The 13,637-nt window shown below is 44.5% G+C and overlaps 1 protein-coding gene across 3 annotated transcripts in view; it reads left to right on the top strand.

Annotated features, from left to right (window-relative positions):
* The window catches only part of LOC122816609 (rho GDP-dissociation inhibitor 1-like), a 2,167,530-nt gene that overhangs the window by 1,167,018 nt on the left and 986,875 nt on the right, over nucleotides 1-13,637 (top strand). The window lies entirely within an intron of this gene.

The following is a 13,637-nucleotide window of genomic DNA, read 5'->3' as shown; positions in this document are numbered from 1 at the left end:
TGGGAGGACTTTCCTCCGACTGACATCAGAATATCAGCCTCACAGGTTTTCCTTGCATAAATAAAGACCTGGTTGTCTGTATTAGCCTCAGCAGTATTTTTCTCATGGACTGACATTACAGTAAACTCTCAGTTAACTGGCATCCATGGGGATTGGTAGATGTCAGATAAGTGTAGATGTAATGTTGTCAATCTTCACGTAATCCTTGACTATAGGGGGCTCGGCTCCAAGCCATGGAACCGACTCAGCCGTTTATTTCAGCTTGTGCCTCCCAAACTCTCAAGCCAGGCTTTTACCCATAATGCTCCTCTCAAAATTACCTCGGAACTCATTTGCCGCTCCGAATGTCAGACGCATTCAACCACTCTCGAACCTTGCTTTGATATTCAGTAAGTCTTTATTTCTGTGCTATTTACCTTTATAAGGTTGTTTCCTTCTCTTACTGTATTTCTGCTCTACCTGCTCCTTTTTTTTCTGTTTCCTGAGTGTGTGAGTGGCTTTATTATTTATTTTCTTCCATCTACTACTGGTAGTTTTTTCTGTCAAAGTACCATTGCTGGTACTCATTTCTTAACCTTCTTGGGTATTCTACTTACCATGGTTAGTATTTTTTTCTTCTCCTTATATCTGTTTAAAAAAAACAAAAAAAAACTTTCCTCTGTCATCATCTTGGTGAGTGAGTGACTGATTGATAGCTTCCTTTACGTGATGGCTGAGAAATCTGAGTCGCCAGTTAAATCTTCTAAGGGCACCTCAGATTTTAAGAGGTGTCTTAAGTTCAGGGCAAAATGCCCAATTCAGATGCACATACTTATATGTCTGTTGTCTTGGAAAGGTTCATTTACAGGAGAGTTGCTCTATATGTCATACCTTTTCTATGAGAACTCTCACGGAATGTAAAAATAAACTTATTTTGAAAGGCCTTTTAAAGAGTGACTTTGAAGAGGCCATTTCTGTGTCGAGAACAAAAGCCAGTTAATCTTCATTGCCTTCATCTAGAAAATGCCCTTCTTCAGCTCCAAGTGTTTCAGAACTGACAAAGAAGGTTTCAAAGCATTTTTCTGTACCGGCCACTTCCTCAGCACTGAAGACAGAACTTGACTCTAAACCATCCAAATCTTCGGAGCCAACATTGGGTTCCTTGGTTCTGACAGACAAATTGGTACTGGAGCAACCTCAATTTATTTTAGTACGAAGGCCTTCTTGTGATCCACATAAAGACAGACCTCTCGGCCCCTTCGTTAATGTAAGGCCCCCTAGGTCTCCATCAACGGCACTGGATGTTCTTCGTGTTTCACTGTTGCAGTCATCACATTTGGGTTATCTGCTTGCAGTAGCCCTCAGTCGGTCTGATTAACAAAGTCTTGGGTCCTGCGTCAGTTGCTGTCTCTTCTTCCGTGACGTCAGGTCATGAAGGGTATAAAACATGCAGCCGATGCCATTACATCAGTCTTTCTTGCCATGCAGTGCCCAAAGCAGAAGTAGTTTGCAAGTGCCGGTCATCCGACTCCTGAAATTTACGTTTTCGAGTTTCAGAACTGAAGTCTTCAACTAAAAGCTAAGTACCCTGTTGGGGAAACTTTTTTTCTTGCTCTAAACTGATGTCAGTAAAAGTAAATAATTGCATTTCTTGTGGAAAGCAAATACCTCATAAAGATTTTAATTCGTACTGTATTTCTTGCCTAGGCCCTGACCACGACTTACCTTGCTGTTGGTTTTGTGCCTTATTTAAACCACAAACTATCCGTCGTCTGTATATTTTCGCTTCTAAATATTTTGGTGCTCAGTTCAATTATCCTGATATGTCTTGAGTAAGCCTTCCGACTACCGATATTCCAAAAAAACACAAAGATAAAGACAGAGACAGGCCACCTAGGTCCAAAGCTGCTGACGACGCTTCTCCTAAGCCAGTCGCCAGTTCGCTGGTACTCAGTGAGGTGCTTTCGCAGCCCCTGATACCCGCTACTTCAGATTCGCAGGCCTCTACTGAGATCCATTCGGAGTCCGGTATGCCACGAGATGCTTCAACTGTGGAACCTGCGGATGTCTCTACCTTGGATGGGTCTGGAGCCGCTGTGCAGGCACCGGCTTCTGAGAGTGTATTCAGGCCTACTGACTTGCATATTAAACCAATGCCATCCTCTTCTTCAAGGCCTAAAACTCTAACCATGCCTAGAAAACTGGCACCCAGACCGCATGGTCAGGCCTCTATGCCTAAAAAACAAATAAGAATGGCTGAAGACCTTATTACTTTAATCAGGGGAAGCCAACCTTCCCCCTCTAAGAGACATAGGACTGAGTTTGCTTATGATACTTCTGACCAGGATTCTGAAATTTCTGTTTCCTCTGACCAGGATTTACCCTTATCTACCTATGAGGATCCTGATGGTGAGGACTCTATTCCCTCTGCCTCCCCCCCAGAGGATTTCTCTTTTGGTGAGACCTTGTATACTCCCAGGGATCATTTTCGTTGGGAAAGTCAGGTTTTCTCTGATTCTTACTCCTGCCCCAGCACAGGCCTTTAGCCATACCTCCTGTACTAGACATTGTTGATGATGCCTTTTGGGAATCTGGCTTGGCCCCTGACTCTTTACCTCCTGCTCCCAGAAAACCTGATAGATATTACAGGGTTCCTGACTCTCACAAGTTCCTTTTCAAAAATCCTACTGCGTATCCTGAGACCATTTCACAGGGACCCAAGGGCATTAAAGATACTACTGCCAAAAATCCTATCCCCTTTGATAGAGATTCCAGGGCGCTGGATAGATGGGGTAAGAAGGTATACACTTCTGCAACTTTGGCGCCATTAGGTCCTTAAATTGCCAGTTTCGTATGTTAAAGTATCAGCAGCATATTATTGGATTTCTTAAACAGAAAATTATGTTGATTCCTGATTATGCTGAAAATAAGGATTTACAGGATTTAATGCATTCTGCTGAACAAGTTGGAAAACATACTTTGCAGTGTGGTTTTGATTCACTAGAGGCATCTTGCAGGGCTGCTGTCACAGGGTCTGTACTTAGAAGGCATGCTTGGCTTAAGGAGCAATCCTTGCTAGATCATGTTAAAGCTAAATTACTGGATGCTCCCTTAAATCAGGACTGCCTGTTTGGCAACAATGCAGAAAAAGTTCTTAAAAGATGGAAGAAAAAGCTAAATTTATGCAAACTGTTAAAGATTTTTACAAGTACAACCTCCAAGATTTAGTAGGCATTGGCCTTCTAAGGATTGTTCCTTTCCTGCCTCTTCCAGACCTTCTCAGTCCAAACCCAGATCCAGCAGAGCACCCAGGCTTCAGTCCCAGGGCACGCACAGGACTAAGCATTGGGGGGCCTCCACTTCCAAATCTGGGAGTAATAAAACTTCCCCCTATGGTAAACTGTCTCAATGACTTTATTTTAAAACTTCCAAGCACTTCTCAACTGACTGCCCCTTTGGGGGGAAAGATTGCTCTTTATACAAAGAACTGGGAACTCATTACCCAGGACAAATGGGTTTTAAATATAGTGTCCCAAGGATACAGATTTCACTTCCACACGTTACCAACACTAAGCGGTTGGCTAGATCTGCCCCCAAATCAGTGGACAGAGGCCCAAAAGCAAGTACTCTCTCTTAAGCATAAGGGCCATCCAATTGGTACCAGAAGGGGAAAAGGGACAAGGTTTCTACTCGAGACCTTTCCTGGTACCCAGAAAAGACAATTCATGTCATCCTATCCTGGACATGTCTACTCTAAACACCTTTTTGGTGATTACAAAATTTAAGATGCTGACTCCTCACCAGTTACTTCCTATGCTAAGCAAAGATGTCTGGTTGGCAACACTAGATTTAAAGGAAGCATACCTACACATCCCAATCAGGGAATCTTGCAGAAGATACCTTCACTTCAAAGCAGGCTACACACACTGTCAGTTCTCTGCACTGCCCTTTGGCTTATCTACTGCGCCCAGGGTATTCACAGAGTGCCTAGCTCCAGTCATTGCATTTTGCAGGAAAAAAAACATTCAAATATACCCATACCTGTACGATTGTCTAATTCAAGCAGAAAGCCAGGACATACTTTTGAATCATTTAGCCTTTGTACAAAGGGTGCTAACTTGTCTGGTGTACACCATAAACGAAAAGAAGTCGCACCTGGTACCCTGTCAACAAAATATATTCCTGGGAGCAAGCTTGAATACAACTTCCCAGATGGCTTTCCTCATGCCAGAGAAACAAATTAATTTGACAACCTACTTCAAACAAGTGGCCACAAAAACCCTGCTATCTGCAAGGCAAATACTACAAGCCTTGGGGTTCATGGCCTCCTGCATTCTTCTAATTCCATATGCCAGACTGCATATGAGGAAACTACAATGGTATCTAAAAAGCCTATGTTGTCAACATTCTCAGGATCTAGAAGCAGTGATTCCTGTCATACCTTGCCTATCCCTAGAGTTCCTTTGGTGGGCAGAGACCTGCCACCAAAACAAGGGACTACCATTCACACTGCCCCCTGCCGCCCAAACCCTAACAGACATATCAGATTATGCATGGGGGGCGCACTTGGCAGGGAAGTGCATTCAGGGCAAATGGAACCCAAGTCAAATGCACCTGCATATCAATCAAAAAGAAACGTTAGCTGTACAGAATGCTCTGACAGCCTTCAAGGACCACATTCATCCAGGACAATTAATGGTAAAGACAGACACCACTGTTATGTGGTACATAAACAAGCAGGGGGGTACCCATTCTTACCCCCTCTGCAGACTAGCCATGGCATTGTGGTGCACAGCCTTGAGCTACCAAGTGCATCTACAAGCTCAATTCCTGCCAGGAAAACTAAATACACTGGCAGATGGACTAAGCAGAGAAACCTCATGGACCCACACGAGTGGAAACTGGAACCAAGGATTTTCAACATGTTGGCAAGCAAATGGGGGAGCCCAGATATAGACCTGTTTGCCTACCCTAAGAACTAACAATTGGACAAATTTTGCACAAGGACTCCCCACAAACAAGCTTGGAAAGTGGATGCTGTGTCCTTCAGCTGGAAAAACCTATCAGTTTATGCCTTTCCTCCTCTGCCTCTGCTCTCCAAAGTACTACTAAAGATCAAACGGAAAAAAACAAGGACGATTTTGATCTGGTACCCCCTCTTGAGCAGTGTGTCACTGCTGGCCCCATGGCACCTGCCTCAGACCCCTACCCTGTTGTCTCAGCAGGAGAACCAGATTCTGCACCCTCAGCTTCAAACACTGATCCTAGCAGCCTGACTAATAACGTAATCTCTCCTTTACCATCCCAGAGTAAACCAGTGATGGATATCATTTTAGAGGCAAGGAGACCTAGTACTAGAAAATCTTGTGCTGAAAAATGGAAAATATTCGGTGCCTTGGACCAATCTCAAGGGATGTGTACAGCAGCACCCAATTTACCTCAGATTTTACAATACTTAACTGAGATGCTTCAGAAGGGCCTGTCTTTTTCCTCCATCAAAATTCACACCTTAGACATTTCAGCTCATTATAACACAGAACCCTCCCCTCTTCTCTCATCCACTGCTCTAGCAGTTCCTCAGAGGGTCCAGAAGTTTAAGACCACCCAGGAGAGCTCTAACTCCAGCCTGGGACCTTAACTTTGTGTTGGAGAAACACGCTTCCTCCGTTCGAGCCAGCTGCTACTGCATATTTAAAATTCCTTTCTTGGAAAACAGCTTTCCTTTTAGCAATCACTTCAGCAAGAAGGGTATCTGAATTGCAGGCCTTTATGGCAGTGGAGCCTTTCATGCGGACAGGGTGTCCCTCAGAACCAACCCCTCTTTCATGCCCAAGGTGGTATCCAATGTGGCACTTAATCAGTCCATTCATTTGCCAACCTTCTTTCCTAATCCACAGAACAAAGGGGAATGGATAGTGCACTCCTTTTATGTGCACAGACAACTTTGATTCTACTTAGACAGGACTAAACCTCAAAGGAAGTCTGAACAACTACTGGTGGCATTTGCTGCAGGGACAGAGGGGAAGGCTATTTCAAAGCAAACTATTTCTAAATGGATAGGCCATTGCATTCATTTCTGCTATAAGCACCATGGAAAACCTATCCCACAGGGGATCAGACCCCACTCATCCAGGGCTGCATCTACATCTGCAGCCTTTCTCAGAGGCATCCCTACCAGGGACATCCTAGAAGCTGCCACCTGGAGTTCTGTACATACTTTCACCAAGCATTACCATTTGCCAATTATCTCTAAATCCAGAGTTTGCTTTGCCACTGCAGTCTTGCAGGGCCTTATAACTGGTCCTAATGCTATCTAAATTCCTCCTCCCATCCTTAGCTTTGGGAATCTACCCAAATCTGATGACTGCAACAGTGAAACACAAAGAACATAGTACAGTTGTGTACACTTACCATAAATGTAGATGTAAGAGTGTATTCACTGTTGCAGTCCTGTTTACTCTCCCTCCAGCCCCCTGACTTCTTTTGGCTATACCTCTACTCTCCTTTACTATGCTTAAAAGCTTTTTGGTGTACTTGCTTTTTTGTTGGAGGTATATCCTTGTATATTTATAGATTTAATTGCTTCCCATTAGCGGGGCACCTGACATATGGGGCAAGAAAAACTGATGTAATGGCATCAGCTGCATGTTTTATACCCCTGACGACCTGACATCACGGAAGAGACAGCAACCGATGCAGGACCCAAGACTTTATTAATCAGGCTGACTGAGGGCTACTGCAAGCAGATAACCCAAATGTGATGACTGCAACAGTGAATACACTCTAACATCTACATTTATGGTAAGTGTACCCAATTGTACTTTCAATAAACTAAGAGTCTCTCTCAGACTGACATCTTGAGACTGGTGGATGAGCTTCTCATGGCGGGGGGATTGCCTTCAGTTCCTAGCCAATGTGACATTGGAACCACTCCTGCTATGACACAATCTGCTCTTCCTCCAACTCCGATCAAGACTTTAGAGCCCTCTGTTCCAGCCCTCCCAGCATCGACTGTCTCAGTTCCGGTAGCAACTTCTTCTTTGGTACCAAGAGCAGCCTTGAGTTCCACCGGCCCTTCTGCACTGGAGGTCTACCGTGGTTGAGACTCCTTGGTCTGGTCCAAGGTGTAGGGATCAGCTTCTTTAGCTTTGGAGTCATCCATCGCCGTTGGTGCTTTGGCCTATGTAGGATTGACCCAGGCTTCTGTTTTGGGGGTCGCCTCCTTGGTGCAGGGTAGGACCTTGGTTCTGAATCTTTTTTGTTTCCGGGCTCCTATCCCTCTATTGGGGGGCAGGCCTTTCAAATCATGGAGAAGGCCTTGCTCATTGGGGGACAGATCTCCACATCCCCTCAACCATAGCTAACATCAGTCTCATTCTTCGGACAGAGGGCAGAAATCCTTCAGGAAAAACCCACCTTGGTGGTTTCTTCTTCACATACTTCCCCAGAGCATCCCCCCCGAGGAAGTAGCTGTGAAGAAAAAGCGCAAGAGGAAGCACTTAGACTCTCCAGTGGAGTCTTTCACCGAAGATACCGACTTTGATGAGGGGGAAGGTTCCCCCACGTCACCCCCCAATGATGATTACTTTGGGGACGTCCTGGAAATCCGGAAACAGAGGGGTGACTGGTCTACCCTCCAGCCTTCTTCTGATAATCTGATCAAAGAGCTCTCTGATACCCTCTCAGGAGCAGCTGAACAGGTGCATGACAAAGTTACCTCACAGCTAGCAACCCTGGCAATTTCTAACTCGTCCATGAGGCTCACTGCTCATGCAGCTAAAGGGACGTCTAGAGTGGTGGGTTCAGGCATAGCCATTAGAAGGAACTCTTGGATATGCTTGCATGACTTTGCAGAGCCATTTAAAGTGTCATTTGTCAACGCTTCCTTTGACTGATCATCCCTATTTGGTCCCACAGTTAAAGACACACTTGCCAGATGTGAAAAAGATGGGAAGACTCTGTCTGCCGTAGGAGTATGTTTCTCCACTCCCCAGAGGCCTTATTCTAGGAACCAGAGAAGTGGGAGACTGTGGTTTAAAAAATCGGAAGGATCTTTCTAGGATTTGTGTGGCAAGGACTTTCCCTGGGGCAGAGGGGGAGGTAATGGAAGATGCTGCCCTAGAGACAGAAGTAGCCCACAAAATCAGTGGTCTAGAGATTCCTTCTCTGGGACTTCCTACTAGCATCTCTGAAGGGAGGTGCGATTGCCCTCCTTTTCCAGCATCTCTGAAGGGAGGTGCGATTGCCCACCTTTGGAGGCAGTCGGGGGACAACTTACTCTCCACCGTTCTGCCTGGCAGCTAATAACTTTGGACAAATGGGTGCAGGGAATAATATCCAGATGTTACAAATCCCATAGTCTTTATACCCAGAAACCCAGAAAAGACTCCTGGATGTTCCATTCCATCACAGGGAAGCAGTAGTAGGAGAAATCCAAAAAATGCTCAACAAAAGAGTCATCGAAAAAGTCTCACCAGACCAAATAGGGTCTGGGTTTTTTCTCAAGGTTCTCTTTAGTGCCCAAAAAAATGGGACTGGAGACCATTTTGGATCTCAGCCAATTCAACAAGACAGTTCAGCAAACCAAATTCCGGATGGTCTCGGTACAGTTTTGGAAAAGGTGATAGGATGTGCTCTATAGACCTCCAGGATGTGTATTACCACATAAAAATGGACATATGCTCCAGGAGGTTCCTGAGTTTCCAGCTGGGATCCAGTCATGTCCAGTTCAGAGCACTGCCCTTTAGCCTCACCTCAGCCCCCAGGGTGTTCATCAAATGCATGGCAGTGGTTCTGGCTCATCTCAGACTGCAAGGATTTCAAGTTTTTCCATACCTTGATGATTGGCTCCTCACCACTACCACCAGGTGTCTGTTAGAATGTGCAAGAGATTATACTCTGCATCTCTGGGCATCACAATAAGTTAAGAACATTTAAATTTATAGCTTTCTCAACAATTAGAGTTCATCGGAGCCCAGTTGGACACTGTTACAGGAATTTCTTCACTTCCACTAGAAAGACGACAATGAATCAGATCCCAGGTCAGACAAATTACCCAAAACAAAAGGGTTCCAGCCAGATTAGTCCTACAAGCATTGGGCTCGATGGCAGGGTCTATCACTCTTGTCCCCTTAGCAAGGTATCTCATGCAAATCTTCATGGTCACTTGCCTCCCAGTAGTCTCTGATACATCAACCAATGTCTCACCAAATAGTGATTACCAATTGCTCAAACAGGATCTTTCATGGTGGCTCCATTCCGATCAGATTCTTTTGGGATGACCTTTCGTTCTTCCACAACCCCAAGCCATAGTGACCATGAATGCCTCTCAGATAGGGGGGTGGGGCCATTATCTGGGAAGGACAGTCCAAGGCACATGGTCCCAACTAGAGGCTGACTTGCACATCAGTGTTCTAGAGATGAAGGCAGTGCTGTTAGCATTGCAAGCATTCCAAGATGCCCTTCCTCTGGGAACAGTAGCATTTCAAACAGACAACATGTCAGTAGTTTGGTATATCAACAAACAAGGGGGAACTAAATCTTACCCACTGTGTCGAGAAGCCCTCAGAGTTTGGCAATGTGTGATTTCTTCCAAACACTTTCTCACAGCAATGCATATTCCAGGAAGCTTCAATGTGATTGCAGAAAAACTGAGCAGAACCATGCTCATGCGTCAGGAGTGGTCTCTCAATCCTGCGGTGACAAAAGAGATTTTTCAACACTGCGGCCAACCTTGCTGCAATCTCTTTGCATTCCCCCCTAAGCAACAAGTGCAGTGGTTACTTTGGCCTAATCCCCCCCTCCCCAGGGGAGTCACCCAGAGAGCCCCCCCTGGTCTCCTCTATGCCTTTCCACCAACTCCCTTGATATCCCAGTTTCTAAAGAAAGCCAAGAGGTCAGAGAACTCAGTAATCCTCATTGCCCCATTCTGGCTTCGACAAGTCTGGTTCCCCTTCCTTTGGCCTCATTTTCTTCTTTGGGAACCATGGATACTGGACCCAGCTCCGGACCTGCTGTCCCATCGGGAGGGCTTGGTTCATCTGAACCTTTACCATCTCAAGCTCACAGCTTGGCTTCTCCAGTTCCCATGATTGCCAGGCATGCATCCCTCTCCTCCCCTGTCTGCCATATCATTGTAGCCTTCACAAACCTTCAAATAGGAAACTGTACCAAAGTAAATAGGAAAAATTTGCAAATTGGGGCCTTATGAACAAACTTGACCCTTATACGACCCCAGTTCATAAAGTTTTGGACTTCTTAGATACTCTCTATCAATCTGGTTCTTCACCCTCAACAATTAAAGTTCATCTAGTGCAATCTCGAACTTCCACATAGGGTTTGAAGGATCATCCCTGATGTATCACAAACTTTGTAAAGCCTTTTTAAAGGGAATTCTAATGTTAAGACCCCCTTTTAAAGAAACTGTTCCTCCCTGGGATCTATCGCTAGTTCTTCAGTCCCTTACTTTATCCTCTTTTGAACCATCAGTGACCTGCGACTTAAAATTCCTGTCATGGAAAACTTTATATTTAGTGGCAATCACATGTGCATAAAAGGTATCTGAACTCCAGACTTTATCCCCCAAACCACTCTGTATCATTTTTCACAAGGATACGGTTTCCCTAAGGACTAATCCTTCTTTTTTACCAAAAGTAGTTTCAGAATCTAATATCAATTAGACACTTTAGCTTCCAGTCTTTTTCCCCAGTTTTTCTAACAAAGGGGGGTACTCCCTACATTTGTTAGACGTTCACAGACAGTTACGTTTTTACCTTCACAGAACAAAAGACTAGAAAATCTGATCAATTGTTTGTGTCCTTTTCTTCCCTTTCTTTAGGCAATCCAGTTTCAAAGGTTACCTTGGCGAAATGGTTTAGAGTCTGTATTACATTTATTTGTCAATCGAAGGGGCTCTATCCTTCACGCCCTGTCAAAGCACATTCAGCTAGAGTGGTGGCAACTTCCTCAGTTTTTCATTCCAGAGCTATTTTAGATGACATTTGCACAGCAGCTACTTGGGCTTTGTCTCATACCTTTATCACTCATTGCAAACTTGATCAGGTCTCCAGGGGACGGGCATCATTCGGTTCGATGGTGCTCAGGAATATTCTTCCAGGAAGACCTCCCAAGATTCAGGTAGCTGGGGATTCTGTCCCACAGTCAAGGATTACGTGAAGATTGACATCAGCTAAAGAAATTATGTCTTACCATAGCATTCCATCTATGTTGTCAAGCTTCACTAATCCTTGAGATCCCCCATCCTGAGATTCTTAGTGGATCAAATTCTTCAGGACTGGCTTCTTATTATGGACACATATCTGGTCTCTTCTTATTACCTATATGTCTTATTACCTATATGTCTGCCACTAATTTAGGCAAACTCAATCTGAGGTCATTTTGGGTAAAAGCCTGGCTCGAGAGTTTGGGAGGCGTGAGCTGAAATAAACAGCCGAGTCGGTTCCGAGGCTCAGAACAGAGCCTCCCACAGTCAAGGATTAGTGAAGATCGATAACACAGATGGAACATTATGGTAAGACATAACTTTTTTCTTGTTACTTGAGAGTTACTATTAAAACTAGGCCTTACTAATACTGTACCCTATACTATTTGTTTGGTTTATTCTTGTTTTCAGGTTGGGGAGAGAGGGAATTTATTCCTATCTTCCTTTTAAAACTCTAAAGCTCTAAATATGTAAGGTATGTTTCTGCTGGGGGAAAATAGAAAGTGCAACACATGAAAATTGTAGTGTTTCTTCTATTTTTTTTTGCTGGTTGCTTGAGAGTGCCAGTTGCTTGAGTTCCAGTTAGCTGAGAGTTTACTGTATTTAGTGGTGTTAAAATATCACATCCCAAGAAAATGTTGACTATTTTTATTGCATATCCTCCGCCACCACAAGCAGCATCTGAAACATCTTGATTTCCTTGCTAGTTAAAATGTTATCAGTTGTGTTTTGTAAAGGGTAATGATGGATGTCCTACTGTTCTTATGTTACAGTATTCCAAACTCTTGGGTTTTCCTCTCTTGCTACCCAAACGTCTGACCAGTATACAAAAGCTTGTAGTCTCTGCTAGGTACGTAGGATGTCTGATGTTGGCCTAATGAGCATGAGCCATAAAAGTGACATCTGCACATACCTTTCCTCAGAACTTCTCTGCTGCCATTCAAACGTCAGCATTTCTGCCATCATTGCTTCAGGTCTTCGAATTCTAAAAGATAATTACCTCGTTGGGGCCATTTTTGATTCCTGTGTCACTGCATCCCTATTAGGGTTGCATGTCATCCAAGAAGGGAAAGTGCAAGTGTGGTCATCAGACCCCCTACAAGGACGCCCACAGGCTTTTCCTTTTCTGTCTAGGGCCTATGCACGACCATCTTTCTTGCTCAATCTGTCAGGCCTTCATGCCTAAAACCATATGCAGCTGCTTGCATACTTTGAATATGTATTTAGAAAATCAGAATCTTAAATGTTTAGCTTTAGGGATGGAAGGGCCATCCAGTCAGCACAAGTAACCACCTAAAAAGAAGGCCAAGGTTTCCAAGCCCAAAGTTGCTACTACTGCTCCTCTTCCATCCAACATCCCTCTTATGGCTGACATTCACCTGAAGGAACTTTTGGAGTCTGCTGAAGCAGGTATAGCGGGTACCCATCGGGATGCCACAGATCCTAGAGCAGAAGGCACGTCCGGGGAGGATTCACAGACGTCACCTTGCAATGTTGAGGGGGAAACGACAGGTACGGATGGCTGCCCAGACAGGCCTTTCCTTTGCTTCTTAGTCCACTGAACATAGGTATGGGCCTAATGTCTGAAGAAGGCCTATCAACTGTACAGATTTTTGCAGAATGTCCAGATTTTTTCCTCATTCTTGGTCTGCTTCTCACAAAATTGTGGTTTTCTAGCAAATCATTGAGGATTCAAGTCAGAATATAAGGACAGACATTTGAGTTTCAGGCTTTATACCCTTCAGAAAATTCATAATAATTCAAGTTATGTTATTCTATCAACTTTATAATGGCAATATTTAAAAATTGTCTTTATTTTTGGGCCTTTGTTCCTCCCATTATTTATGGCTTTGTCCATTTTTCTTTCTCTAAAAGGTTGAGAGGTATGACTAGGCCTTCTTCAGAGCCTGTGCCTCCTAGGCCTTCATTGAAGAAGAAATCCAAGACCAAGCATTTCACCCCCCCCCCCTCCTTGAAAGCCAACCAGATTGGCAGGCTTTTTCGCAGAGTCTATTTAATGCCTTTATGACCCTGAGGCCTGCCATGCCTGGATCCCCACAGGCTGGCCCTCCTGCTATCAGTCCTAGACCTCAGGTTGAAGATACCATCCTACCTGAAGCTGAGGATTCCCTTTCCTATGACTCCCAGATGCCTTCTCCTCTTGGATATGCTCCTCCAGAGGATGAATCTGTAGAGGCTGATTCCCCAGCAGAGGACCTCACTTTTGGAGAGAGAATTTCCAAAATGATGCAGTTTGTTTAAGTGGGATTCCACTGAAATGTCTGAGGTACCAGAAAGATATTATGAGCTCCTGCAGATGGACACCCCTGCTCCTTCTGCAATCCCCCCAGTATTACCAACTTTCTTGGATGCTTTCAGTGCTGCTTCAGTTAACCCTGATTCTCAACCACTACAAGGTCCCTGAAGGGGCAAAATT

This window comes from Protopterus annectens, chromosome 12.part0, assembly GCF_019279795.1.
Source record: "Protopterus annectens isolate FY-2018-M chromosome 12.part0, PAN1.0, whole genome shotgun sequence".
NCBI classification, from domain to species: domain Eukaryota; kingdom Metazoa; phylum Chordata; order Ceratodontiformes; family Protopteridae; genus Protopterus; species Protopterus annectens.
The sequence above is the reverse complement of the archived record's forward strand: the minus strand, read 5'-3'. Positions and strand labels throughout refer to the sequence as shown.